This window comes from Zootoca vivipara, chromosome 5 (genome assembly GCF_965207765.1).
Source record: "Zootoca vivipara chromosome 5, rZooViv2.hap1.1, whole genome shotgun sequence".
NCBI lineage: Eukaryota > Metazoa > Chordata > Lepidosauria > Squamata > Lacertidae > Zootoca > Zootoca vivipara.
Window position 1 is genome coordinate 72,912,660 of NC_142588.1, and position 25,014 is coordinate 72,937,673.

Sequence of the window (25,014 nt, forward strand, 5' to 3'; positions counted from 1 at the left end):
GTGTCATTATCTCATACCAAACAACCATATTCATTCTATTTTGCACCTTTTTGAAATATCACCTTATTTTAAGAATTAATGAAATGTTCCCTTTAGAATCGGTTATAAAAATAATAATCAATGAAACATCTGTACCTTAGAAATAATATTTATGAGTGATACGCCTGCACTGTCTAATGAAAAAATAAATACTTCAGAGTGAAAAAGCATGTGTAATAAATCTACATAGCCTCAAGGTTTTGAAATACCCATTTTGCTGCATAAAAACCAGTCAAATATTTAATTCAACATATGTCTATTTAAAATATATTAGCCTTTCACTAATGTAATATTTTGTTCCAATTCAAAACAGGCATCCATCATTGTCTTGATTGTGTGTTTTCAGTTCATGGGACTAGGAACAAAGATAGTAACATGGCAATTAGGGCTGAGCTCAACCAAAGGTGAGTAGATATACTTCTTAAAGGCTTGGTTTGCATGTCAAATCAAACCATAGTTTAAAACAAACAATGGTTGAATGAGAATGAGCAGTCTGCCGTGCTCCCAGCTCCTTCTGCTGCTGCACCATGAAAGAAACAAGCTCTGGAGCAGGGTGGCAAACGTAAGTGCCCTCCAGTTGATGAAGTCAAAGGTTCCATGGCATGTTCCAGCGGCTACTTGTTCACATGAAACTATTCATTCTGAACACGATAAGTCTGGAAGATTTGTTCTTGTTCCAGTCTGCCTTCCTGATGACATAGAATCATAGAATCATAGAGTTGGAAGAGACCACAAGGGCCATCCAGTCCAACCCCCTGCCAAGCAGGAAACACCATCAAAGCATTCCTGACAGATGGCTGCCAAGCCTCCACTTAAAGACCTCCAAAGAAGGAGACTCCACCACACTCCTTGGTAGCAAATCCCACTGCCGAACAGCTCTTACTGTCAGGAAGTTCTTCCTAATGTTTAGGTGGAATCTTCTTTCTTGTAGTTTGAGTCCATTGCTCTGTGTCCGCTTCTCTGGAGCAGCAGAAAACAATCTTTCTCCCTCCTCCATATGACATCCTTTCATATATTTGAACATGGCTATCATATCACCCCTTAACCTTCTCTTCTCCAGGCTAAACATACCCAGCTCCCTAAGCCGTTCCTCATAAGGCATCGTTTCCAGGCCTTTGACCATTTTGGTTGCCCTCTTCTGGACACGTTCCAGCTTGTCAGTATCCTTCTTGAACTGTGGTGCCCAGAACTGGACACAGTACTCCAGGTGAGGTCTGACCAGAGCAGAATACAGTGGTACTATTACTTCCCTTGATCTAGATGCTATACTCCTATTGATGCAGCCCAGAATTGCATTGGCTTTTTTAGCTGCTGCATCACACTGCTGACTCATGTCAAGTTTGTAGTCTACCAAGACTCCTAGATCCTTTTCACATGTACTGCTCTCAAGCCAGGTGTCTCCCATCCTGTATTTGTGCCTTTCATTTTTTTTTGCCCAAGTGTCCAAGTGTAGTACTTTACATTTCTCCTTGTTAAAATTCATCTTGTTTGCTTTGGCTCGGTTGTCTAATCTGTTAAGGTCATTTTGAAGTGTGATCCTGTCCTCTGTGGTATTAGCCACCCCTCCCAATTTGGTGTCAAGCCCATCATCCAATCATTGATAAAGATGTTGAATAAGACTGGGCCCAAGACAGAACCCTGTGGCACCCCACTAGTCACTACTCCCCAGGGCAAATCTGGGCAAATCTGGTTGGCTCCTGGGTGTTCTGCTGTTACATCATCAGACTGAGGTTACATGATCGCAACTTGGCTGGATCACATAACCAGCAAGAAGAGTTCTCTTTATTTTTCAAAAATTGGCAAAGCAGCTACTGAAAGAGGAAGTGAATAGCGGTGAAATAATGCAAAATAAATAAATAAACTACTTTAGAACGTTTCAGGCAGCCTGGAAATCTTCTTTTGCAATAAAAATGTTCACCCACACCATGATTCAGTTGAGCCATTGTGTCAAAATATACATTTAATTAATTTGTACACTGGATGAAAAGAATATGGTCTGCTCTGTTATAGTATTTGGTTTTCGCAACTAAACAGTCCTATTCAGGTCTGTTCTGGTACTAATCAAATTGAGTCAATAGCAGAAGGAGTAGTCACAATGTGTTATTTTGTTGTTGTTTTTAAATGTCTGATACACACTAATTTATCTGCCCAATATTTTGCCAGCTATCCTTAAATATTGCTTGTTATCGGTTGTGCTGTAAGCATAATGATGCTATTGGCAAGACGCTATTGGCAACACACACCTATATGTGTGCTTAGATTCATGGAACACTCTTGAGCTAAAGGGCTTTTCAAGGTGTAGTAACTTATCAACACAAGATGGTGCTCTATTCTTAGAAAACAGCCCTCTGTCTGGCTCATCTGATAAAAGCAAAGGTCAAATGTTTGTAGAACTCTGACCACTAAAAGAAAAATAAAACACTGCTTTAGGAGACCCCAAACTTCCAAAGTGATAGCTTAAGAAACAAACATCGATGACGTGTTTTTTTCTGGAGAACTTTTTCATCTCTTATTGTATTTGTCAGCTCTTGTTTTGACAGCAGCTGGCTCTGGGTTCCTTATTGATGGCTCCTACCTACTCTCTCAGTATGAGTTGCCTTTTGATATGTTTGTCTCCTCCCTACCAGCTGGATGTCAGCAGGACCCTGGTGTCCAGCTGGAAGAGAACAACAAATGTCTCTCTCTGAGGCTGCCAAAAAATCTATTTTGTGGATGGGTATCAAGGGGTAACTGAAAAACACAGTCAAGAATCCTCCTCCTCCTGCTGCTGCTGCTGCTCCTCCTCCTCCCAGAAGGGATGTGCATTGTATCTTTACAGTGCACCTGGATCCAACCAGCGGAATGCAACAGTGTTCTTCATAAAGTGCAAATCACAGCCTTTTCAAAAAGCGCAGTGCATCTTTTGTGGAACTGCAGCAGCTATGATATTTAAATTCCATAGGTAATCACAATTTCTCCCGGCACGAAAACAGAGGACAATTCAAAAACGTGTCCCTGGAGGGCATGCGTGGTTTTGTACATATTGCATTTGGACATTTTCATCCTTCAGAAACTCATTTGCGCAGGCAGAAAGGGGAATGAGAGGACAGGGAAACCCCTTCTCATGTCCAGGCACTGAATAAATAAATAAATGAGTGAGATAGTAGTATCAAACACAACAACCTTGTTGCTTCAGACCCAAAGTCCATCTAGACCAGGGATAAGGAAGGTGGAGTCCTCCAGATGTTGTTGGACTTCAACATCAGGCTAGCCAGTGTGGCCAAAAGCCTGGGGTGATGGAAGCTGGGGAGCTCTACCTGTATATGTTAGGCGATGCCTTTTTTCAGAATGGACCCCTCTTGATTGGGAGGTCCATTTGTAAGTATTCAAAAATTTGATCTTTTCAGTGGTGGCACCAAAGTTTGGTATGACAAACATACAACTGAGGAGAAAATGTCAGGAAAAGTAGGTGAAAGACTTAACACCCAGACACACCCATTGTCACATCTGCCTAGCAAATACTCCCTCTACATTCAACATTGCCTTTCAGAGAAGAAATGACAGCTGGTGCTTCCAAGCACAAGATGAATCTGGAACTTATCATTTTGGTCGTAAGTCACTGAAAAACTATTGTCTGTCCACCACTTCAAACCTCAAGGAGGCATAAAGGTAAAGGGACCCCTGACCATTAGGTCCAGTCATGACCGACTCTGGGGTTGTGGTGCTCATCTCGCGTTATTGGCTGAGGGAGCCGGCGTACAGCTTCCAGGTCATGTGGCCAGCATGACTAAGTCGCTTCTGGCAAACCAGAGCAGCACACGGAAATGCCGTTTACCTTCCCATTGTAGCAGTACCTATTTATCTATTTGCACTTTGATGTGCTTTTGAACTGCTAGGTTGGCAGGAGCAGGGACCGAGCAACGGGAGCTCACCCTGTCACAGGGATTCGAACCGCCGACCTTCTGATCGGCAAGCTCTAGGCACAGTGGTTTAACCCACAGCGCCACCTGCGTCCACCAAGGAGGCATATCTGTTGTCAAAGGGACTTTAGTATTCAGTTCTTTCAATGGCTTTGCATCATTAAGACTCAGTAATTCAGTATGTGTAATTGAGTCTTCAGGTTGTGGATCCTTGATGGGGTGAATTCTTCAGATAGAAAATCTAGTTACCTTTGTAAAATTCATCTCTGTCTTAACAGAGTAACTGTCCACTGGACAAAACTGTAAATTTAAGCTTTTCATCAATAAATATTATCTGCATGGTTTACAGACAGAATAATGTTGAAAAGACAATATTTGACAATTTAATAATAATTAAAAAGCAATTCAAACATAGCAAAGAAATGCAGATTCCACTAACTTGTCTTAGGGAGCAATTCAAACTATGGAAAATCAGCATAAATTATCTCACTTTATGTTACGCTGGTATAAAGTACTCCAGATCCAATTCAGGACAGAAAGTACGGCTGTATGCCTGGCAGAGAAAATACAAGCTCTCAAAATAGCGTTTGAGTTACATCACTCCTTTTGCTGGCTTCACTTAGGCTTGGTTGACAGATCAAGTGACCAAGTTGCATGGGTTTAGGATCCAGTCAACGTTCCCCTCCCTCTGCCCTGCCCTGCCTCTGCCCCATACCTGGAACACCCATTTAAATAAATAAATAAATATTATTATTATTATTATTATTATTATTATTATTATTATTATTATTATCTACCATGCCTATCTGGCTGGGTTTCCCCAGCCACTCTGGGCGGCTCCCAACCAAAGATTAGAAATACAGTAAAACATCAGTCATTAAAAACTTCCCCTAAACAGGGCTGCCTTCAGAAGTCTTCTAAATGTCATATAGTTGTTTATTTATTTAACATCTGATGGGAGGGCATTCCACAGGGCGGGTGCCACTACCGAGAAGGCCCTCTGTCTGGTTCCCTGTAACTTCGCTTCTCGCAGTGAGGGGACCGCCGGAAGGCCCTCAGTATCCGGGTTGAACGATGGGGGTGGAGATGCTCCTTAGTTTAAGATCCACTGGGCTCAGCTGAGCTGGGATGAGGGGAAATACACCAATGTTTCTCCAGCTGAGCCAGGATGAGGGAGTTACACCAATGTAGCCTGGCTCAACCAGGACCCTTCCCAGCTCAGCCAGAGATCTGCTAGATTCTAAAAGCTGCTCATCCCAGAAGATCTAGCTTTAGGATTACAACCGTAGTCATTACACCCCTAATCCTCAGCTAGACTTAGAGTCATGAATGCAATATTTTATCCAGGAACAGTCCTGGAAACTTCCTAATAAAGACAGCATGGATGTGCACAGGTATTCACTAGAAAATCCGGTATGTATGGGAGTAAAAAAATAGGCTTTATTTCCCCCCCATTTCCTTATTTCTCATCTAAATGTATACAAATCAGAGGATTCATTATAATATGTATCATTTATTTATTTATTTATATCATTTCTCAGGACCATATCAATGGTCATGAATTTCCTCCCACAAATTCACATTTTCGTATACTGTATACTCCAGTCAGAAATGGAAAACAAGCCTACATGAAACTAGCTAAAGTTTCTCACACGTATTATAATGCAAAATTTGTTCTTTAGCAAGGTGCCTGATATCAGGCAATTGAGCGTTGCCACGTGTTTCATCTCCTCAAAGGATACGTTGTCCGGTTACTATAGCACTTCTCTCTGGATTAATTAGAAACGGAAATACGGATAAAATTAAATTTGAAAGAGAATGTGCTCAATAGCAGACTGATAATCACTACATTACGATTGCCTGGCTGCTCTGACTGGCAAAAAATATTAAACTACCTTTGTAATTAGATGGAATAGTACTGTGCGTTCTTGAGGCTTGGTAAACACAGGCACCATAATACAACCACTTCTCTGCATCCCAGCCTATTACTTGACCTTTCTTAGATTATTCTAATTAGTCTGACTGCACAACTGTGATGCTGAGTACAGTACTTGTGTTTTTGAGTGAGTTTTGGTCCATTCTATCCATTCGGTTGAATCAGATTGCTTACCAAGTTCAAGTTGGTGACATAAAACGTTGACCTGAAAAATCCTGACTTCAAGTTGTGGGGGCAGGCAGGGCTACTGAGCTGTGTGATGTAGAAAAGAAATTATCTTTGTTTCCATGTATATATGCTCTAGAAAACTCTCCTGTTCTGCATAGAAAAGTTTCACAGAAATTGTAGAGTTGGAAGGGGCCACGATGGTCATCGAGTCCAACCTCCTGCAATGGAGGAATCCTTTTGCCCAATGTGGGGCACAAGCACACGATCCTGAGATTATGAGTCTCATGCTCTACCAATTTAGCTATCCACCGGAAAGTCAGTTAAACAGCATCAAGCCCACAGTTGTTGATTTGGACTTAATCAACTAATTCTTTAATGGACTAACTGGGTTGGTGCCAATTTTAATTCGTAAGGGCAAAATTTCATCACAATGTGATTTTTGTTTATGTTGCTGACCCTTTTTTATCCTGAAATTTTATTAATTTTTTATATTTTATATTTGTATATTTCATTACACTTAATGGACGATTCTTTATTCTTTAAATACAGAGAGAGAGAGAGAGAGAGAGAGAGAGAGAGAGAGAGAGAGAGAGAGAGAGAGAGAGAGAGAGAGAGAGAGAGGAGTTTGCAGTAGACATTAAATGATATGTGATTATATCAACACACTATTGAAACAACAATGTATGTTAAACTCAAATAATACAATACAATAATCATAATATAGGAGCAAATACAAGACCAATGGCCCTTCACCCTGGTTCCTAAGGCAGGGGTGAATAATTTTCCTTAAAAAAACCCACGGTGGCTTATTTTCAGGGGATGTCTTATTTTTTTATTAAGTATGGTACAGTTTAACCTACAAGGTTAAACTGCCTATCACTATGGCTTATTTTCAGAGTATGGCTTATTTTCGGAGAAACACGGCAAGTCTTAAAGTGATGGTGATGAAAGCTCAAGACTGAACGTGCCTTATGTGCCTCCACAAACAAGGAGTTATACAAAAAGGACAGCACAATGGGAAATGTTCCCTTTCAGATTCCCTACCCCATCAGTGTCTCTTTGTGGGATGATGAGAAGGGACCTTCAACAGGTCTCAGAAGGTTATTGGCAGTGTGATGGCAGGGCTGCAGTCTGCATAATGAGATTGAAGAGAGCCAAGCCAAACCCTCTGTCCTCTTAACTTCACTGTTTCTACCAAGTGGGTCACTTTAATTTTTCCTCTGGCTGCCTCCACTAAAAAGTCCTGGGCCACAACAGGCCTAATTTACTCCCTATCTGGTATGACACTAAGGGATGAAGTCCATAGCAAAAGCTCAGCTATGATAAAACTGCAGGAGCAAACGGAATTTCTGGACATTCATTTTCGGTTATAAGATGGTCCTTACCTTTCAAGGAACCAACTGTGAATGAAAGCATACCTAGCATAAGTGCGATGCAATGGCTGGAGTAGTATATTTAGATCAGGACACCTGGGTTCAAATGGAGAGCTTTGTATCATGCTGCCCTGAGCTTCCATGAAGGAAGAAGGAGACAACAATGAATAAAAATAAACATACTGGCCAGGATTCAAAGTTTAATGTGCCCAAAGGGAGCAGCTCACTGTGAGAACTGGCCCATGTGCCACACAGCAAAGCACTTTAAAAATGGAATGCTTTGAAAAACAGCTTGCCATCTAGAATGAGGAACTGCTGCTCAAAGAAAATAAATCTGAAACTCTCGCTGGATTTGCTGAAGGCCCTGGGCACCTTAAAATGCCTCAATGGATCCTAGCCACTGAGAATTCAAATAGCAATGGAAAATTCAGCATAGCAAACATTCAAGATGTTCCTCTTGCCAAGGTCTAGGTATTAAGATGGTGTGTTTTCTAATTAAAGATTGTGGAAATTTTTGTATTAGATTGTATTTCTCCACTAAAGTTTTGTTTTTAAGAGAAAGCTTTCCAGCATCAAGCAATTAGAAGTGCCTTAATCCACTTACACGCAACCTAGAAGGCTTAGGGTACAGTAAACCTATTTTGGAAACCTTGTTTTTCCCACCTCATTGCCTTTGCCACTATGTTTTTATTCTTAGATACTGATCGCCAGTTTGAGGATTATTACTTTATATACAGTATATAAAAACTTTAAAGGTTGGTTTCATGAGGTTACTGCACTCCAACGGTGACTCATCACAGTTTAATGCAATATATTGTATTTCCATAAGAACCCTGAAATATCCCCTACAATGCACATTAGACATACAAAATCAAGATGGTGTGGGAGAGACTGACTTGCAAACTGAGCCCCATCAAATTAAATTGGACAAGTTCCCAGATAAATTGCATGAGACTGCAACTTTAAGCTCTCTGAGATACTGAAGAATACTTTGCAGAGAATACGCCAGCTAAGAGTTCCACCTTTGAACAAGGACAGCATCAGGCAAACATTTAGTGAGTCAGTTTGGAGATTGTTGTCTGCAAGTTACTAAGGATCCCACAGCAAAATCATGTCTGAAGTGAACATAGAAATATAAGGAGGTGACTTATACTGAGTCAGACAATTGATCTATCTACAGGATTTTAGAAAGAGGACATACTCAGCCATCTCTGGAGTCACTGAAGATTGGATCTCGGACCTTTTGCAATCAAATCTGAGGTTCTACTATTGTAGGAGTCATGGAAGGGAACAGGCTCATTACAACAGCCCAAGCAAAACAAAACAGGAGAACAAATGTGGAGGACGGAAAACTTTGCTGAAAAAGCACCCCAACGTGGACACCAGACCTTTCAGCCACACTAGTTTGGCTTCTACCGCCACCAATAAGTGGGAGGGAGTTTCAAACCTGGGCAACTTTCTACTATCTGCCAAATTCCAAAGGGTCATGCTAGTTCTGAAATGCCCTCAATTTTTAAGTACTCTTTTAAAATTGGTATGCTGGTAATTTTGAGAGTTCACTGAAAACAGGCTATGGAACATTAATCCCTGATTGGCTAGCATGTCCCTTGTTCCAAAAGGCTTCATTTGCACATAGTGAAACCTGATTAACGATATAGCATTGTGGTGTCAGCATATCCATTGCATTATCCCTGATGGACTAGAATGACTCAGGTGGAATGAAACAGGAAAAAAATGGCTTTTGAGATAACCATAAAAGTAGGGAGAATAGTGGGGAAACTGTTGTGAGTCACAGTGACAAAAAAGTAGGATTGAGGGACACTATTAACCAGGAGAACATTCAGTTTAGCACTGATTTTGTATTGTTTTGGGCATGATTCATCTTTCTGTTGTTTCCCTCTGTGTTTCTTTGCTGGTGCAAGCATACACTGCAATCCAGATGCAGCTGAACAGTGGCAGATTGGTGATATGAAAGTTAAACCTCACCTTCAATAGTTAGGAAAATAGGAAGGCTATGTGTTTTCTTCATTATGAGTCTTTGCATCGTTATTGTGTGTGACATTTTTAGTTTAAAAGTTATATCTATAGTGCATAAAATGATACACTCCTATTTTCTAGCTTCCATATACCCTTTAATCGCACTCCCTAATTCCATGGCTTTAGTTAAGCAATTAGTGTAAGTAGATGTAATTACATATTTGAGACATGTGATTATGTAATAATTAAGATGTGCAAAGCAATTCAATAATTAGGGAATGTAAATACACAGGGCCATATTGTGCAAATGATTTTAAACAGAGTTTCAGGCTCACTCATATATGAAGTTATGTTTGAAACTTTGTGGTGCTAGATATATGTAACACACCAGGGGATCTTGTGGGGCAATTTATATTTAACTGGCAATTGTGATTAATTCTGAAGTTCTCCATCTATTCTATCTGTGTTGGACAGTAGGTTAAGTGGGCAGCAGGGATGACCTGTGAAATGGATCTAAATAACCCTGAAACTATATAGTTCTGTGAACACAATTGCTGTACGCCACCCTGATATTTTATGAGAGGGAGGTATATACCTTTACAGTATAAACAAGCAGATAAGCAAATTTTGGTTTGCTTGTTGGGCAGTCTTCTGCCTATACCACATGGCAATCTGAGGACAAGTCAGCTGTTCAAAGAGAAAGATTCAGAACTTCCACTAAGCTAGGGGAAAGCAGTGAAGAGCTATCAAGAGCTTGGCTGTGTGTCATGGCTTCAAACCAAGATCCTGATGACACATGCGATAGAGAAGGTTGGTAGTCCTCACTGGCAAACTGGACAGGGTTGGTACAATGCCTCCCTGCTCTTTTGCCTTATACTAAAGTCTATCTGTCTATCTAGTGCTGGGATAGCCGATGTGATGCCCTCCAGATGTGTTTGGACTTGCACTCCAATTAGCCCAGCCAGCAGGCCAATGGGCAGGGATGATGAGAGCCATAGCTCAGCGACATCTGAAAGATACTGTCAGGGGGACGCCATACAGAGAGCCGCCCCCTGTCATCCTGACAAGCTCCTCACCCAGCGTCAGCACGAGCAGCGAGTCAGGATAAAGGAATGAGGAAGTGAGCGGGGTGGAGAGAGGGGTCTGTCAGGCATTGGAGCCCCAGCCCCACTATGAGAGAGGGTCAGGGGAGGAGGAGTCTGGAGACATGTCGGACACAGGGCCGTCAGAAAGGACACCATTTCCTCTGACGCCTGAATTGAGGCACACTCCCACCCGTAGGGCCAGGAGGCAGTGCTTTGGGGTGCCCAGGCTTTTATGCTGGGCGAGAACCCGGAAGAAGCCATTGTGGGGTTCTGACTCGGACTAGGCAGTTATGTTTGCTGAGATCTTTGCACTGTAAATAATATGCACAATAAAACTCTGAAAGACAAGGCGGAGTGGAGCGTCTTTACTCAAGAGTAGCCGCAGACACCTATGATAGATACCATGCTGGCTATTCCTTCTAGCACATCATTGTCTGCTGTGACTGAGAGTGAGTACCCTCAGAGTTTCTGGCAGATGCATTTCACATCACCTTCCTGGTCCTTTTAAACTGAATATGCCAGAATACACCTGATCAGTCAGCCCCCATCTTTCCGGTAGCTTACCACTGTGCTCAAAGTATCTACAGCTTTTTAATAGAGAGAGGCCAAAGGAATGGGGCTTGGGGTGGAGGATTCCTATTGATTCCTGGGAAATGTCCAATCTGAAAGTTATTAAGTGCTAGGATGATTGACTGAATGACCTCTGTGTTGTGGGAAAGTCCAACTTTGGACAGAAATGAGACAATCTTCAACTTGACTACATTCTTGAAGGAGGATAAGAAAGTCCTACATGTGCTCCTAAAGAGGATATTTGTAAGACTAAAACTGAGAATATGGGTTACCCAAAAACTGGCTTGAAGTAACTAAATGTTAAGTTAGTATGATAGACAGTGGTTTGCGTTTATGGGAGGACAGATGAATACGTCTAATATCCCTAGTCATAGCTAATGCTTAAGCACGATGATCTGCCTTACCACAGATTGTTTAGGCAGACTAGCATGCCATGAAAAATAAATTACAGTGGTGCCTCAACTTACGAATTTAATCTGTTCCGAAGGTCGAAAAATTTGTAAGTCGAAAAGTGCCATTGGAAACGTGATTTCCCATAGGAATGCATTGGAAACGGAAAAAATCGTAAGTCAAAGCAACCCCATCTAAAAATTCATAAGTCGAAAAAAAAACCCTATCTAAAACAGCTGCGGTTTCCGTTCGGATGCCAAGAAATTTGTAAGCGCGCAGCCATTTGCCCCATTCGTAAGTCGAAAAATTCGGGTGTTGAGTCGTTCGTAAGTCGAGGTACCACTGTAATGAGAAATGCAGTTCTTCTGTGGGCCCAAATTACCCACCAGCAAAGGAGGGAACTTGTTGTATCCCTGCATGATTAAATACTCAGATTTTCTCTCCGTTCAAGAACTGGCTCCAAGACTGATGGGCTGCCAGCATAACATCCTCTATGAGTCCTCCAGTTAGAGGCCCAATTTAAAATTTGTCACAATGCTTCAGAGTGATACTACATTGGGGGCACTGGGGGAGATTTTACGTGACAACGTGTGGCTGTCCTGTGAGGGGTCCCAGGGCCTCTGCCAGTCAGCCTTGTCAGAATGTTGGGGCTTTGGCAAATGTCACACTGAAAACAGGTACACGTTGTCTCTACACATGTACAGGCAATTGTGTGAGTGTACAATTGTGGGTTCTTCGTGGTGTCAGAGGGTTTGTTTTGACCTTAGGTAAGAACCCAGAGGCTGAGAGGGAAGGTGTGTCAGAAGGAAAGTGTGTGTGTGTGTGTGTGTGTGTGTGTGTGTGTGTGTGTGTGACTTTGTATTAATGTAACATTTTTATATGAAACTGTGTATTTTTGTAATATTTTGTTAAGCTGTCTGTCATTGCTTCAGCTTTTCGTATACCACTAAGAGATATTTTAAATATATGAAGTGGTATAGAAATTAAATGATCATCATAATCACATCTTCTTGGAAAGAAATATAATTGAAGTGACCTGGAACGAAAGAAGGATTTTGGCCACCTTGCCACAAAAGCTCTATTTTCTTTCGTTGTTTTCCGTATAACAGCTGAAATTAGCTCTCTTGCTACAGATACTTTATATCTAAGTCTCTGGGCTGGCCTCAGATACTTTTAGAACGGCTCACCAGAACTCACTGGGAGAAAGGAGGGAAGTACTTTTGTATGTTTTAAATTTGACACTGCCATCAAGATCTATTCAATTAAGGTGTCATGCCTCATCTCGAGTGGAAAAACAAAGGTAAAAAGCCAACTGGTTCAATAGCATTTAACAGCTGATAATAGTGTTTCTGCCTGATTTAGTCTAATTACACAGATTGCCATGCTCTGAGTTACAGGCAACCATGAATTATCTGTTCCCTAACCCAAGTATATATTTTTCTCAGATTTTTTTTTGGTGTGTGGTTAAGGTCCAAATGAAATTGCTGCACACAAAAAAGTTAACCTCCTTGAAAGTGAAGAACTAATTGTTGCTTTATTCCTTTGGATTCTATGCAGGCATGCCTCAGGTTTAAGGTATGTCTGAAACCCCCATAATACATTAAATAAAATCAAATTAAAGAATGAGAGGCAATAACAAAGTTCCCTCCTGAAATATTTCATTTGCTCTGATTATCATAAAATTGAAACCAGAAAGCATATGGACGAAAGTAAGTAGCATTCTTCTTGCAACATCTGAATATTGCCAAAACATAATTCATATAAATTCATTATTGCATTGATACAAGATAACATCTCATCCAATATATGTTATTTTATTGCATTGATATCAGCAGCAGGAATACACCACCATTAATGTTTACAAGAGTACAAAAGGGAATGGCCCTACCCTGGTGAATTTACAGTCCAGCATTTGACACTGGGGTGGAGGATGACAGAGGGAGGGGAGGGGAGGGGGTAAACAAAGAGGCAATCTTCATCTGTAGCATTTGCTTAAGCCTAGGAACTTATCCAGTAAGGACATGGGTGGCGCTGTGGGTTAAACCACAGAGCCTAGGGCTTGCCGATCAGAAGGTCGGGAGTTCGAATCCCTGCAACGGGGTGAGCTCCTGTTGCTCGGTCCCAGCTCCTGCCAACCTAGCAGTTCGAAAGCATGTCAAAGTGCAAGTAGATAAATAGGTACTGCTCCGGCAGGAGGATAAACGGCGTTTCCGTGCGCTGTTCTGATTTGCCAGAAGCGGCTTTGTCATGCTGGCCACATGACCTGTAAGCTGCCTGCGGACAAACGCTGGCTCCCTTGGTCAATAAAGCGAGATGAGCGCCACAACCCCAGAGTCGTCTGCGACTGGACTTAACAGTCAGGGGTCCCATTACCTTTACCTTTAGGTACTTATCCGGCATATCTTCTTGATTTATGTAAGTTCTTTGACACCCAAATTAGTGGCCTGGTTTTCATTATACAGATACCCAATAAAATGGACAACCCCCCCCCCCCAAAAAAAGAAAGTGAAGATGAAAATGAAAATGAAAACAGCAACAGCAATACCTCTTCCATTAATGCTTTGGCACAGTCTATACTGAGTCAAATTAGACGTATTGTTATTTATTAAATGTGTATTCCACCCTTCATCTGAGGATCACAGGGCAGTTTGCAACATAAAAATACGAAGTGAAAACAGACTTATTGTCAGCTCCATATCTTTGCCCTTAAATGTGTCAGGAGGGTTACACAAACTGTCAGTCCTGATTGATGAGGGGCTGATCCAGATTGAGAGCACAATGTGCTAATTTGGTTATTGGTTAATTTTGTGGTCTTCTTTTATGACTTTAATATAATTAATACTTGCTTTAATTGTGTTTGGGGGTTGTAACCCACCCTAGGACTATTAGTAGAAGGATGGATTGTAACTGCAGATAATGAATTGATAAATTAATTGCCCAGGTGTGAAGGGGTGTGGGAGCTTTCACTGAAGCAAATCAGGATTCCCCCCCTATGCAAATTGCCTGTGCGGATTGCTTGAGCTGGTTGAGGACTGTAGCAGAGGCAAAGCGTTAAAATCATATTTCTCTGGCCCATTCATGGAGGAGAGGGTTATCAATGCCCACTGGCCAAAATGGCTATGCTCTGCCACCACAACCGACGGACATAGAATTATGTAACAGAGGTGGCGTCACTCTGACAACATTGAATACAGTTATTGTTCTGTGTTTATTGTATTTATTGTATTTTATGCCTTGTTGGACACTGTTCTGGGATCACTTTGAGGTGATGAAGTAATTTAAATAAATATTTATGTAGCCCAACAACATCTGGAAGGTACCACGTTGCCCCCCCCCCCTTTGCTGCTTACCTCAAAGTTATCTGACTGCTCCTTTGACTCATCGTGGCCTGAGAGAAATATGTATGGATCACTACTCTGCCAAACCCACACAGTCCAAAAAGAAAGAGAGAGAAATCCATAACCAGATCTAAAACGAATAAGCAAAGAAATCAATTCTCTTCTTCCCAAATGTTAATATTATGCACTGGTTAATCTTGGCAATGTATCTAATAGCACTATTCTTTTATTGTTGGTTCCTATCTCACCCCATCATAATGTTCTGGGTTCTTTTCTTTTCCCCAAGCAAAAAACCTGTTATTCTTATTTTAATTGTTGTTCTGCGTGTGCCTCTTACGACCACATTTGTTCATCATAAACACTCCAGGTGAATAATAACTCTAGTGCGTAGTCAAGGGAATTTCTGGGCCGCTCTGTGGATACAGATCTTTCTCTTCTGCTGCCTATTCTGTTTCAGCACAGCACAGCAATAAATTCCTATCAATATTCCTAGTCAGGGTATCCTCCAGAGACTGCTTGTGTGAATTTGCTCCAGTTGATTGTATTCCCATATAGATTTAACATGTGAGCTAGGAAGATTTCAAAGTTTCACTTGCAGCAATATTTAAATAGTCCTTTGGGGAGAGCAGTATTGCTGATCTGTTTATTGCTTTGTAACGATCCTCTGCAGGGGAAAAAAGAGTCCTTGGGGAAACATAGCTTCCTGCATAACCCCCCCCCCCATCTCACATTCTGAAGATTTCTACCTCCTTCTCTGGAGAATGGCAGTCACTGCCATTCTAGCTACTACCGTTGCATTTATCACATATTCTCTCTGTCTCTCTCTCTCTCTCCCCCCCCCCCCAACACACATACACACATTCCAAAAAAGTAGGCTACTCCACACAAATTCACCATAGATTACAATTGAGATGATGTTTGTGGTGATCATCATCACCATAATTTTATTATGCATATGCCGCCCATGTGACTATGTTGCCCCAGCCACTGTGGGCTGCTCCCAACAAAATATTAAAAACACAGTAAAACACCAACCATTAAAAACTACCCTGAACAGGGCTGCCTTCAGTTGTCTTCTAAAAGTCAAATAGTCGTTTGTATGTTTGTTTATCTGTTTGGCATCTGACAGGAGGGCATTCCGCAGGGTGAAAAACACTACCAAGAAGGCCCTCTGCCTGTAGTTTCATGTCTCTCAGTGAGGGAATCATCAAAAGTACCCTCTCGTGTCCAGGCAGGACAATGGAGTTGGAGATACTCCTTCATGTATTTATTATTATTATTATTATTACCCGCCCATCGGCTGGGCTTCCCCAGCCACTCTGGGCGGCTTCCAGCAATTGGAAGGTTGGCAGTTTGAATCCCTGTGACAGAGTGAGCTCCCGTTGCTCTGTCCCAGCTCCTGCCAACCCAGCAGTTCAAAAGCATGCTAGTGCAAGTAGATAAATAGGTACTGCTGCGGTGGGAAGGTAAATGGCATTTCCATGTGCTCTGGCTTCTGTCACGGTGTTCCATTGCACCAGAGGTGGTTTAGCCATGCTGGCCACATGACCTGGAAAGCTGCCTGTGGACAAACGCCGGCTCCTTCAGCCTGAAAGCAAGATGAGTGCCGCAACCCCACAGTCGCCTTTGACTGGACTTAACCATCCAGGGGTCCTTTTACCTTTTATCTTTGTCTTATCCACCACACCTGAATGGAACGGGCTAGTTATGGAGAAGCAGGACAGGAAGCATAGCAAACGCAGAGGGGTAAAGCAAAAAACAAAACAAAATAGCAGAAGGGTACAGCCAGGGAGCTCAAGAGGAATAGGTCTCCTCCAGCACCATAACTGATGCTTTTGAATTATGGTGCTGGAAGAGACTCTTGAGAGTCCCATGGACTGCAAGAAGATCAAACCTGTCCATTCTTAAGGAAATCAGCCCTGAGTGCTCATTGGAAGGACAGATCGTGAAGCTGAGGCTCCAATACTTTGGCCACCTCATGAGAAGAGAAGAATCCTTGGAAAATACCCTGATGTTGGGAAAGATTGAGGGCACTAGGAGAAGGGGACGACAGAGGACGAGATGGTTGGACAGTGTTCTCGAAGCTACGAACATGAGTTTGACCAAACTGCGGGAGGCAGTGCAAGACAGGAGTGCCTGGCGTGCTATGGTCCATGGGGTCACGAAGAGTCGGACACGACTAAACGACTAAACAACAACAAGCATTTACCACCTGAGGCAGTTGCCAAATGGTAGGGCCATTCCTGGAAGAGGGCTTAAGGCAGCTTCAATTCATTTCAATTGATCTTGAAGAGCAGAACTTCAAGCTTCTCTTTAAAATCCCAAAGGGATTACTTCTCAGGACAAAATGCTTGCACCAATCATGCCTCCCACTAAATGCTTTTGAGGAAGTCATTTAAGAATACAGCTGGTCAATAATGATTGTGTTACAGAGGTTTGTAAATTAAAAATAGGTGTTTTCTCACCAGGTATCTGATGGTACATATTTGGGGGGGGGGGTGCAGGAGGAATCAGTAATTGGTTATATAAGATGTGGTTGAGCTTTTAAAACCTTAAGCATTATGCATCAAAAAAAGGTTACTTTGTGTAAAACTTTTAATGATTTAGTTGGCTATGTGCGACAACCAGCTCACAGTCTGACTTTATTATATTATCTCATTTTCTCATTGCTTTTCACATAAAATGCCTCACAGTGACTTATGAGATAGTTCCAGAAAATACACAAAGCTTACAAACATTTTTTTAAAAATCAAGAAAATATGAAAAAAGATGGAGAGGTTCTTTCTAAAAAGCGCTCATCCAGAAAGTTTGTATAAAGGATAAATAATGCCCCACCTATATAAAAGGAATACCATTTTATTAAAAAGCATATGGAACTTACCTTTTTAAAGAACAAAATGAAAAACAGGCCTACAAAATGTATGACGTGGCAGCCAGCATAACCTACCAGCCTATTCCACCTGCTTACCTTGTTTTCTTTTCCTTGGATTGCCAAAGATAGAAAAACCGAACTGAGGAGGGTCAGTGGGTTTCTGGTAGGTTCCCATACAACTGGTGTGCTGCATTCTGGGTCTACGTTTACAGTGGAACCTCGGTTTATGAACACCTCACTTTACGAATTTTCGGTTTACGAACACCACAGGCCCATCTGAAATGGATTAATTCACTTTCCATTACTTTCAATGGGAAAGTTCGCTTCAGTTTATGAACACTTCAGTTTATGAACAGACTTCCGGAACCAATTATACCCATGCTTTGGGTTAAGTACGCTTCAGGTTGAGTTCTCCAGGACCCGTCTGAAACGGATTAATCCACTTTCCATTACTTTCAATGGGAAAGTTTGCTTCAGTTTATGAGCACTTCAGTTTAAGTACTCCACAGACCATCTTGAACAGATTAATCCACTTTCCATTACTTTCAATGGGAAAGTTCGCTTCAGTTTATGAAAGCTTCAGTTTATGAACAGACTTCCGGAACCAATTGTGTTCATAAACCGAGGCACCACTGTATATGGGCCTGTCTTAAATTAAACAAAACTAACGACATTGTCTTGATTTTTAATAATAAAAAATAAGAAATAGGACTTTTATTTTGCTAATCCTTCTGATTACCCAGTACGGTGGTACCTCAGGTTAATAACTTAATTCATCCTGGAGGTCCGTTTTTAACCTGAAACTGTTCTTAACCTGAGGTACCACTTTAGCTAATGGGGCCTCCCGTTGCCGCCACGCGATTGTTGTTCTCACCCTGAAGCAAAGTTCTTAACCCGAGGTACTATTTCTGGGCTAGCGGAGTCTGTAACCTGAAGTGTCTGTAACCTGAAGCGTCTGTAACCCGAGGTACCACTGTAATGGAATATGCAGGAGGGGAAGTGTATCAGGTTCCTAGTAACCAATTAGAACCATTACAGAATCTTCTTGCTGTGGAGAAAAGCATCAGAAACCCAGCAAATCACTTACTGGGTGCCAAAGTAAAGCAGGCTTCTTCAAATGCATGATAAACTTCATATGAAATGACAAGCAATATGTCACTGTGTTCAAAATACAAGTTGTGACCAGAAAGTTCGGTGAATGGTCACAGAAATCGGACACTGAGAATTAATCAAACATACATACCTTAGAGGCCTCTGATACAATGCACCATTGACAACATTCGTAGAACTGTTGGAAACTTCTGGAAAAGTCTTCTTTTCGTACTGCTTTCAGTTCCCTTGTCACAGCAGCTTGGACGTGTGAAATGTTGGGAAATCTGTGCCCTTTCAGTGCAGATTTCAGTTTTTTTGGGGGAAAGAAATCTGGTGGGGCCAGATCAGGAGAAAATGAAGGATGGGACAACTGAGTAACCTCAGTAACAATTTCATGTGGAATATGCAATTCTTCCGCCATCGTTCAGACGGACAAACGCAGATCCCGCACCAATAACTCATGAACTCCATTGACATTTGCCGTTGTTCTGTTCGTCGATGGTCTGCCAGACTGAGGGTCATATTCGATGGTTTGCCGCCCTTCACAGAAATGCTTAAACCACTCATACACAGTCTTTCAAGTTACAGCTTCATCTCCATACACAATTGTGAGCATTTTGTGGGTTTTCGATGTGTCACTGTGGGTTCACAACTGGTTCCTTTCCCTGGGGGTCCAGCAAATAAAAAATAAAAAAATGAAGCCAGCCAGCACTGCTTCACAACAATGCTATATTTTTAAAAATATGCAATCCTTCATGATGCCTTGATGCATAATAGGCAGCTGTTTGCATTTTTCTTGGATAAATGACTGCACAAATCCCCATCTAGACTTGCCTCAACCTGTTTTCTTACATCATCATTATTGCCACTTTGGGTGCCAATTCAGTTCTTTTATTCAACATAATCCTTCTAAACTTTCCCTCTCCCCTGGCCTATGCAGAGAATGTTTAAAGCAGCTTTTACTGAAGTTTTGCTACTTGCATTCTAACATGCAATACCTCTTATAGTTTGTATTTATGGCAAAATAATTCAGGACCAGCTCCACTGACCAAGACTGAACCCTTGAGACTAAAATGATGGTACCCTGAACTTTGCTTTCTCAGAAGCCTGCCAAGTGTTTTGCCCCCATGCATCCGTGTAGCTTCTGCAATTTCTCTGGGGTGAACAGAGATAATTGTCAGCCGTGGGGGGGGGGGAGAGATGCAGGGAACCACAAAATGGGGAGATCACTCCCAGTCCTTCCTTTGCAGCCATAGCCTGACATCCATGACAAAAGGTGGTTTGGTTTGCCCACTTTTACCCTTGACTAGCCCACCCACTATTGAAATGTGGCCTGTCACAGCCAGAAGTGCTTCGACACAACCCTGACTTGGAGGTTTACAACAAAATTCAAAAATTAAGGCTGTCTTCTCTTTAAAAAGAGAGAGATTTGACTGAGCACATGGGTTTCAGTTGAAAGCACCCAGTGCCATTTTTATAGAAAAAGAGGTATTGGAACTCACCATGAACACCTTCCTCGCTCTATACATGTCTACTTAGAAGCAAATCCCACAAGTTCAATGGGAATTATTCTAGGAAAGTGAATATAGGATTGCACTCTTAAAGTTTTAGTCAATTATATAAACTAGTTCTTGTACTCTTATCAAAAAGTATACACAATTTTTATTTAGAATTTTAATGACATGTAGACAAGTAAATTATTTGGATGTAAATATGCCAAGGATTGTGGTGAAATACAGAAAAGTTTCTGATTTAGAAGATTTGATATACAAGAGAGCTCATCAGTTTAAAATCAGCTTTCCTCCCTTCATTACTCTCCCCATAAGTTTTTATTTTTCCTGGTGCCAGGACTGAAATACTGCAAATTGTACTCTGTGCGCTTAAATGATAAGACATAAGAAACCCAGAGGATTGATGTGCTCATTTGTTTAGTTTTCTCAGCTCCAAAACTGTTTTGCTGTTTCTGAATTGATGGACATTTTAATTATTCTGAAACTAGAAGTGTTAATTATGCTAAAGAACAAGGTGATAATTTGCAGGTACTAAAAAGTCCCCACACTGGTTTTACCAAGGTAAACTTGAACACCATTAACTCATTTATAAACACATATACACTTTACAGATGCTTCTGGAAGCAAAGTTATCAATCACAATGTGGATCTAATATGGGCTGTGTTTATATGGCGTGGGCACATTTGATACTTCAGTAGGCATGTCTTCAGAAGAAAATCCTTACCGCTGCACTTCCATCTTTTATGTGAGGCAGTTATCTCTTTAAACATCCCCCCCCCAATGGATGGAATATCACATCCAGTAAATTCATGTGAAGAAATTTCCCAGAATTCTCTCCTGCTTTCTGAAGATGGAATGATTTATTTCTAGCGTGCAACTTCACTCGGGGAAGTTGCCGGGTTACCTCAGAGTGTGCGCCGCTCTCTCATTCTTTCTCCCCCGAGGGGACACCAACAGGTTAAGGCAGGAGCCTGGGAAGGTGGGGCGGGGAGGAATTGGTGGCGATCCACTTGGGGAGCGATTTTGTCACCCTCCCTTAGGCATGCCACCCGGGTCGGACCACCCCTCCGCCCTCCTATCCCTACACCTGTGCTGTCAAGTGATGTTCAAGGCAGTCACCACCAACAGCAGAAATGCAACCATCTGCATGTTCTTGGGCTTATTCAGCTGTTGCCCCACCTGGGCCTCTGCTGCTGTTGCCAATACTGTGTCAAACATGTGGGACATGTTCAAAAGGCATATGTGTAGTTCCCTTGGTTGGCACAAATAATATACAGTATTTAAGAGTACTGCTAGCATTTTATGCTAGCTCTGGGAACTAACTTAAGGCTGCCCTAGGAGGCTTCTTCTATTTTTAGCTGAAGAGTGAGATTTCCCCCCCCCAAAAAAAATCAATCAACCTGAATGTGATTCCTATAGATTCCTATACCTTCCAAAATTTCTCTGATGAAAATAGGGGCATCCTATTCCATCATCATCATCATCATCATCATCATCATCATCATCATCATCATTTTCCTATTTATATCCCACTCATTTGACTGGGTTGCCCCAGCCACTCTGGGCAGCTTCCAACATATATAAAAACATAACATAACATTAAACATTTAAAAAGATTCCCTATACAGGGCTGCTTTCATATAGCTCAGGGGTCAGAAAACTCCAATATTTCTCCGGTGAAAATAAGGGAAAGCGGGACATTTCAGGATCAAATCAGAAACTGGGACAGCTTCTGTAAATCCAGGACTGGAAAATAGGGACACTTGGAGGGTCTTGAGCAGCTTGAGGCTTCATTTTCACTTTTAGCTGATTCTTCCAAATATCTCCCCAGTAGAACTTGAAGCCCCACTCCCAAGCATAGCTGCCAAGTTATCCCTTTTTAAAAGGGATTTTCCCTTATGCTGAATAGGCTTCCTCGCGAGAAAAGGGAAAACTTGGCAGCTATGCTCCCAAGGGCCTAGAGGGCAAGATTAGAACTGTTGAGTTGTAGCCAATGTTGGTTCCACTCAGGGAGTGAGACCCACTGAAATGAATAGATATTACTAGCTTGTGTCCTTTAATGTCATTGGGTCTAAACTGAGTCGAACTTAGTTTAATACAACCCACCGGATAGAAATAGCAGGGGAGTAGGTTTTGAATGCATATTAGGAGAAACCTTCTAGTGTCGAACAGTGGAAGAGATTGGAGGTGGAAGATTCCTTTGCTGCAGGTATTTAAGCAGAAGCTGGGGAGCTATCTTTTAGGGATGCTGTAGTTACATCCTATATTGTAATCCTGCACTCAGCAAGGAGTTGGCGTTCATAGAATTGTAGCACTGGAAGGGAACTCAAAGGGTCATCTAATTTTAGCCCTGAGATCTTGTGATGAAGGGCCGTATATACATAAAGTTTTTCCGGTTCATGTGGCCAGCATGTCTAAGCCGCTTCTGGCAAAACCAGAGCAGCACACAGAAACGATGTTTACATTCCCACTGGAGCGGATACATAAAATTAATAATAGTCTAAAACCTTGCAATGAATGAATGAATGACTTCCAAGATTTCTTCTAACTCTAATTCTATAATGCCTTCTTATTCCAAGGCAACCTCGGAATGTTGTTAGCTCCTAGCAATCTTACTGGAATGCATAAATCTGTGAAGGAAAGTGTCTTCGTCTTCTTCCTTTGGCGATCCCTCATAGCCGAGTAAGATTGTCGTCCATAAACACGGTTTTAACAATGGGTCCGTAAGTGACTGTGGAGGCCAATTCTGCATCCACACGTCCTTCCACAGTGGAGACATTGGTTTCCAGGTGGGAATTGATTTGCCAAGCATGCCTTCCTCTTAGCACGTTTCTCCCTTGCATCCTGCAAGATAAAAGCCTATCCATAAAACTTCCATCGTTTAAATAATCTAAATCCTATTAAACCTGCCAGTGGTTTATAGGTGGAACAGCCATCAACACATATGCTTTTCCAGCAGAATAACCCTGATGCACAAGAGGAAGAGTGTAAGAAACTGACCAACAAGAATCACAATTAAAGTTAATATCCCCAAGAGAGTTACTACACTTCACTACATTGATTTCCCTTTTTCTTTTTAGTAATCAGTCTTACCACCCTGATCTGCTCAGTATTGATTGATTCCATCCAACAGATTTAATACAGTTCTTACAGCTTTAAAAATTGTAGACAAAGAGGGGCAAATATCCTATTAAAGTGATGAGGATCCGGCACAATTCAGTTACAAGAAAATCAGGGTTTAAAATAAGTGGTCAGAATCAAAAGAAAAGGGATCATTGTGGAGTATTTCGCAAACACATGAGTGATGATTTCTGATCAATAGCTTTTAACAGCAAGGGGCCAATCTGGAAATTGATTTGGAATTTCATAACGTAATAACATCTGAGGAGTAAATAGAACTTGGATCCACACTCTAGGAACTGGTAGGCTTGAGAATATGATTCACCAGTTACTCTCAAACATGTGGTGTGAAGGAAGCTGGCCGTTATGCCTTCCTTCAGTCTTGCCCCAGCAAATTTTGGAGACATCAGAGGCAAATCTTCAGACCAGTAATAAATTAATTAGACGCCGTCCACAAAAGAACGGGTTGAAAAAGACAATAAATGTCTAGAGGAGTAGAAAAGAGTTTTTCAAGCAGCAGAAATCAAAAAAGGCAAAATGTACAAAAGGAGAAGAAGAAAAGCATTATACAAAGAAAACATGCAGGGCACCATGGAGGGAGGCAGAGCAATAGATTCTTTAAAATAATAACACAAAGGAGACCAGAGAAAGAATTTGGAACTTTAAAGGTTCAGGGGAAAAAAAGAATTAAAACAAAGAGAAAGCTACAGAAGTTTCAGTGGGTAGGAAAGGGAACTTGAAAAGGCACCAAGTTTGACTGTTAGCCAATTACACCAGTAAGCCCCCATCTTTAACTTGCGAAGACTTTGAAGACATAAAGCTCACCAACAGTAATCATCAGTCAACATAGTTACGGTTGCAGAATAACAAGGTATGAGACCAAAGTATGGAATAAATAAATGATGCCTCTGCAATATAGGTCAGAAAGGATGCATCTGAAAAGGATCAATAATTTTAAATGGAGGCAATTAATTCGATTTGTGTACACAGGGTGTGATTTGATGGCATCTGTTCTTTGTGTTGCTACTTTCAAAGCAGTAGGCAGAGCACACAGTATGCGCCACTTCTCACATTAAGCCTTGTGTCCCATGCTAGGTATGTTTACTCTGAAGTAGACACACACACACACACAAAATGACCTGCAAAAAATCAGAGGGAAGTTATCCCCTTCCTGTCATTCTTCTGATTATACCCCCCACCCCCATTTACAAACACAAAAATTGAAAAACACTCCCATTTTATATATATATATATATATATATATATATATATATATATATATATATATATACTTGCTTTTGGAGTGAGTGAAATCTTCTTAAGGCAGTCTACAGCATTGTTAAATCATAACTAGAGAGACACAACACTAAAATCCAAAAGGCACTGCTGTCTTCATGAGAAGAGAAAAAGAATAAAAGGGTAAATAGCTCATACACATAGCTGTCAAGTTCTCCCTTTTTTAAAGGGAAATTCCCTTCTGCTGAATAGGCTTCCTTGTGAGAAAAGGGAAAACTTAACAGCTATGCATACACCACATTTTGCAGAAGCCCAACAAGTCTGGGGAAGTGACACTCCCTCTACTACTAACTCCCCCCACCTCCATAGAATTTTAATGACATGTAGACAAGTAAATTATTTGGATG